The following is a 6,787-nucleotide window of genomic DNA, read 5'->3' as shown; positions in this document are numbered from 1 at the left end:
GTGACATCTTCTTTGGTGTTATTTCTAGAAAATATTGTATGTCTTCATAGAACTGACCAACTCTGGCTTCTTCAGCATCAGTGGTCAGACTTGTATCATTGTGATGTTGAATAGTTTGACTTGAACAGATATTATTCTTCATTTTAGAGATTATACCCCAGTATTGCTTTTCTCACCCCTTTATTGACTATGAGGGCTACTCTATTTCTTCTAAGGGACTCGCCCACAGTAGTATATATAATGATCATGGGAGTTGATACAAGAGTTTAAATTGATGAGATTTGACCTTTTATATTAATCAAGTTTCTTTGGAAACTGGGTGATGAGTGGAGTTACAAAAGTGGAGGTAATTACAAGACAAAAGCTTCACCTTTAGTCAAGTTTCTCTAGGATGTGGGTGAAGTTTACTAAGCGAAGGAACTGGGAAAGGGAATATTAAATCTAGCTTAATTAAGTCTTAGCAAAATAGAATTAAATTCAATTTTCAGTTTTACACTTCAGAACTCAGCTCAAGCACCACCTTCTACATAAGAACTTTCCTGATCAACCCAGTTTCTAGTGTCTCCCCCAAATTACTTCATATCTATTTAAATTTATTTTGTATACACTCACACATACACACACAGAGGTGCATGTGTGTATTTGTATGTATGTGTATGTATATATGTATATATTTATATATTTATACATAATATAAACATTATGTGTTTGTGTATATGTATATAGTCTGTCCTCACTGATAAACTATAAGCTCTTTGAGGGCAAGGACTGTTTAATTTTTATCTTTGTCTTCCAAGCATTTAGCACAGTATACACATACACACACACACACACACACACACACACACACACACACAATATAGAATGAGACCACTCTCATACCATCAGTCTTCCTTTAAAGTACCCTTCCTTTGAAACTATGATGGTGGGGGAGGGGCAGAAAATAATCAACCATAATGATTTCTACAGAATGTGCTTGATACTTTTGAAGTGCCTCTATCTATTTTTGAGACCATTTTGGATACTTCACTGTGTTTTCTTCATGGGGCCCTATGGCAAAAGGAGAAGGGGAAATAGCCAAATCCTGAAGTAATAGGATCTTCTGCAGGACCATTCATACCACAGTTTCTAACACTTGGGGCTAAGCCACAGGGGCCCAACTATATCTACCCCTAGTTCTGGATCTCCCCAGCATGCTCCAACTTCATGCTGTACTAGACTCTGGAACCTCCAGTAACTTTATAGATCACAACTTAGCCCAGATGAAATATGTCTTGACTAATCTAATGATTGAGAGCCATGCCCTTGCTTGAAGCCAGTCATATGAAAGATCTGTCACCAGCAGGTCCACATAGGAACTCTCAAAAACCATAATTCCTGATAGTTCACAGGAATTAGTGGGCTAATCTTGTATGATCTGTATCTCTGAACATGAATGCAGTAATAATTATATTCCATTCATTATCTCTAACTGTCACAGACCAACTTTGCTGCTACTGCTACTACTTGATATGTGTTGGAAGGTGGTTAGAGGGGGCCAGAGTAGGAAGTGTGTCTCAAGTCTGAGGCATGATAGGAAAATCGGTAGGGCTAGTCCAGGCCCTTCTCACCCTGAAGCAACTTTGATCTATGGATTTTGTCATTTCCTAACACTCTTATCACCTGGTCAATACATTACCCTTAGTAGGTACTTAAGTACTTAAGGAATCTTTGATTTCATTGGTATGTGAGCTCCTTCACCAATACTGATCACAACACCTCTAGGTCTTTATCAGTTATTGTGACCAACCTGGTAAATATGAAACTCTCTCACCATAGCTAGACTGGTTTTCAGATGATAGACACAAATATAAAAATAAATATATGTTGATTGCCTAATGCCATCCATACCTCCAGGGATGTTTGATGCAGATTTATTTCAAACTCTAAAAGTCAGAAATGGGTATTTTTTTAAATATCGCTCCCATAAAAACCCCAGCATCACCCTCTACAATCAGCATTTGTGCCCTGTGAGAGCATCATCCAGTATCATCATGAAAACATCATCTGTGGACCAAACTTTACCGCAGTGAAGAATGTTGGAAAGAGTTCTGCCACTGGAAACAGAAGGCCTGAACTGAGTGTCCCAGATGTGTATTAGCTCTGTAACTATGAACACAATTTCCAATAAGTTTCCTCACCTATAAAATGGGGCAATCCTACTTGCACCATCTAGTTCACAGGGGTTTTGTGAGGAAAGAGCTTTATAAACCTTAAAAGGCTACCACATATGTGAATATGGATGAGATGTTCTATGAGGGCCCAGGCTCATCCTCATGTGCCAGCATTAGGGCAGCTAGATGGTTACAGTGGATAGAGTACTGGGTCTGGAGTCAGGAAGACTCATCTTCCCTCCCTCCTGCTCCTCTTTAGGCTTTAACTTTGCTAGTTGATATGTTCTTGTGATGGAATCATTTGACTTTTTTTTTTAAAGGTAACAACAAAAAGGGCATCTGAGTGGTGCAGTGGGTAGAGTGCCAGACCTGGAGTCATGAAGACTCATCTTCCTGAGTTCAAATCTAGCCTCAGACATTTATTAACTATGTGACCCTGGGCAAGTCACTTAACCCTGTTTGCCTCAGTTTCCTCATCTGTAAAATGAGCTGGAGAAGGAAATGACAAACTACTGCAGTATCTTTGCCAAGAAAACCCCAAATGGGCTCATGAAGAGTCAGGCACAACTAAAAAACAACTAAACTCTGGGGACTCCCATTTGTAGCATTTGCCACCACTGCAACTCTCACTTCCGCCCTCCATTTCCCACTCCCTTCTTCTCTGCTATTCTAGGAAGCTCTGGTGCTAAGAGGAAGAAGGAGTATATATATATATTTAGTGACTTTGCTGGTGCGGGTTCTCTCTGTGGCACTTCTCAAAATTGTTTCTGGAGTGCTGCCTCATTTGTTCTATGGTACTTCTGCTGGGTGGAATCCAGTTCCTGTCAGGATCTAATAGATTGTCTGCCTTCTTTCTTCCTGCTCCCAAGAGGCCTCACAGCCATGTCAGGAAAAGGCAACTGAATTCTTATTCTTTGACTCCCCTGACCACTTTGTTTTCCATAGCTCAAACTTATCCTCTAGTATGTGGTATTGGGGCTAGGACTGGTTTGGGCAAAGAAGGCAAAAAAAAAGGGAGGGGATTTTAAAATTTAAAGGATGCACCTCTTATAATCCCTTTAAGAGTCTTCATAGGAAACTGTAGAGCTAAAGAAACAGAGTCCAGGTGAAAGGATTTTTTTTTTTGCCATCTGTTATTCTATATCTTAAGAAAAGAAGTATTTGATTGAAAGGAACCCTTCACAAAGTACAAAGTTTCTATTTTTTAAGGAAAGTGGAACTGTTGATCTAAAAAAATTAGTTGTTTTAATTTGTTTGATGAATTAATGAATGTCTTTTATGAGTGAGTATTCAATAGATGTTCACCTTTTTTTTAATTAAAAATAAAGTTGCCTGGGTACACAACCTTATGAAATATACTATGCATATTTATGAATGCTATAGAGAAATGTGAATTATTTTATGATAATAGTGAGTAAACACATCATCTCCTTTGTCAACATTAAAAAATAAATTTTATCTGCTTTATCAGAAAAAGAGTTCCAGTTTGTATAATGGAAGTTTTGTAAAATTTTTAAATGTACTTAAGTTTTTGCCATCCAGCATCAATCTTGACACTGCATAACGAGGCTTGACTTTGATATAGGATCTGCAAAGGCCTGCTTCATTCACCTCAGGACTCTCCCAGACACCATAAGCTTCATTTTGTCTATTAGCTCTTCCATTGTTGATATTCTCCCTATTCTATGGCTAGCAAATTCCTGTTACTCTGATCCCCAGTGATTCAGGAACCATTATCTACCTAGGTAGAAATGTTTTCTTTCCTTCGTCTCATCAATCAATCAATCGAAAAGTATTTATTAAATTTCTACTATATGCCAGACTCTGTGCAAGGACCCAGGGCTATAAATACAAAGAACAAAACAAACTCACCAGGAGCTCACATACTACTATCATACATTCCCCATGCCTCCCAGAAGAAGAAGAAGAGGAAGAAGAGGAGGAGGAAGAAGAAGTAGAAGAAGAAAAAGAAGATAAAGAAGAGGAGGAGGAGGAAGAAGAGGGAGAGAAAAAAGAGGAAGAGGAGCTTAGAAACACTAAATTCAGATATAATTGTAGCATATCCACACTCAGCCTCCCTTCTCTCTCTCAGAAGTTAAGCGAGTGAAAGAGTGAATATGCAAATCCTAAGTGATGAGATACCACCTTGGGATGACATTCAAAGTATGATAGGAGGTTAGAGGATATTAAGATTCTGAGAAGAATGAGAGTTGAAGGTCAAGAGGGAGGAATGAATGTCAATGAGTTTTGGCATTCAGTCTTGGTGAGGTATCGTAGGTATTCAACTAATCTCTTTCACTGATGATTAATGCAGCTAGGTTGTCCAGTGGATAGAATTCAGAACTTGGAATCAGAAAGACCTGAGTTTAAATCATGCCTCATTTATTCCCTAGTTGGATAACCCTGGCCAAGTCACTTAATCTCTATGTCTCAATTTCTTAACCTGTAAAACAAGGGTAATAATATCATTCACTGAATTGTTGTAAGGATCAATGGAGATAATAGTTGTAAAAAGCTTTGCAAACTTTTTAAAACACTATATAAATGTTAGCTATTATTATTATTAGGAGGAGGAGGAAGGGGATGGTTTAGAATTACTTTTCATAAATAACTTGCATGGTACTAACTTAATTATTATTTTCTAGTTTATCTTAATTTTATTAAGACCTAATTTTATTAGGACTGAACACAAGTCACTGTCAACTGCAGAAGGGTTGATTTATTATAAGAAAAGAACACTATGTGTTAATTGCAGGCTTAAAGTTAAATTATGTCCCATTTTCATGCAGCAGCAATGTAATCAGAAGATGATCACGTGCCTACATTAAACATTTACATTAGAAGTGCCTAATTACACTAGGATTTGTTTCGGTAGCATTGGCAGATGTTCTGAAGAGCCCTGGAAAATGGCATTTGCTGTTTCACAGGAGATAGGGCAAGATGAATATTATTAGCCTGTCATTAATTCAGGACAGATGTAGGTAGAGATAAGACAGGAGATTTATTTTGTATTTGGTTGATTCTTCAATATATATTAATCATCTGTGCTTCTGGTCAGGACAGTGTTTCCTGTCAGTCTCCCCATAATAGTACAAGACAAATACAGGAAACATCGATCTTCTCATATAGAATGTTACAGAAACATGGATTGTTTAATCTGTGGGTTAGAGTGTCAGTGTTTAAAAAGAAGAGAGTTCACAATTACAGTCGAGAACATGTTTCCCAGAACCTTTTGCTCACCATGAAAAGGTACCAGATTACATATTCTATAAGACTTTGCTCCCTTGTTCCCTTTAAGCCCTGTAAGATGGTTATTAGCTATTAGAGGTAGAGAGAACTGCACCCTGTCAATTATTTCCCCTCATCAAAGGAACTTTCCATTATTCCAACAGGTCTATGATCTTATGGATGTTAGTATTACCTCCATTGATGTATATCACAACCCATCTTTGCCTGTCCATTCTGTGCAAGTTTTATCCAAGTCCTCCTGTAAATCTGTCACAGGCCTAAGGGCTTTTTTCATGTTCTCTTGACATTATATGTATAAGAATGTAATACACAATTGAGCTATCCATCACTTATCCTGGTTATCTATCAGTCACTTCGTAAGTAGGGGGGAGGGAGGGAAGAGATTATATATTTCTTTTATGACTTCATTTTTACCACTTTTCCTGTGTAATTCCTCATTTATAATGTATTAACACTTGTAGACATGTACCATATACTTCTTCAATGCTTATTGGACTATTCTTTGTATAATTATTTTTTTCCCATCCAACCATGCTTGAGAATGCAACCATCTTTTCCCTCCTTCCACTTTGACTAAAACAGACAAGAGAATTATGGAAGTATTTGGAAGTCAATTTTCTACCAACTTTTTTTGGTAACTATCATTAATCATTGAGGTATTCACTTTAATTTCATACAAAATAGAAACAATATTATCATAAGGGAACTCAGCAAGCATCCCTTTACTAATAGTCTGGTCCCAATCTAAGAGGAAAATTAGACAGAAACAGCTCAAAGGACTCAGGGGAATCCATGTCCATCTTAACTCCTAATGAAGCCATTATATCCACCTTTAGAAATTAGTTTCGCTTCCCAAGACAGATTTAGAGAATCCATGAACTGAAGAAGACAAAGCTACTTTACCTGTGGGACTAGAGCTCCTTGGTGAACCAGCCCTTTGTAGAATCACTGAAACCCAGAACAGAATGGGACCTGCAAGGAAGGATTTCTAGCCCAACTCAGACCTGAACATAAATTTATCTATTGCATCCCTAATGAGGAACATTCTGCCTTTGCCTGAGAACCTCCAGTGAATAGCAATCCACTGCCTCCCAAGCATGTGCCTTTTTTGGATTGCTTGTCAGGAAGTTTTTTCTTCATTCAAGCTGAAATCTGCCACCGCAGACTTGAAACTAAGTCAGACACTGTGCCAAACTGCCCTGGAAGTCCTAGGCTGCATTTTAAAAAAAAAAAAAAAAAAGACTCAACATCAAACTCCCCCCCACATTATTGTTGTTGTTGAGCCATGAGCCCCACTTTTATTGACCCCATTTGGGGTTTTCTTGGCAAAGAAAGACCAGTTCCTTTTCCAGCTCATCTTACAGATCATGAAACTGAGGCAAACA

This window comes from Vombatus ursinus, unplaced genomic scaffold (assembly GCF_900497805.2).
Source record: "Vombatus ursinus unplaced genomic scaffold, bare-nosed wombat genome assembly UNPS02014812.1, whole genome shotgun sequence".
NCBI lineage: Eukaryota > Metazoa > Chordata > Mammalia > Diprotodontia > Vombatidae > Vombatus > Vombatus ursinus.
This window is presented reverse-complemented; position numbering follows the sequence as displayed.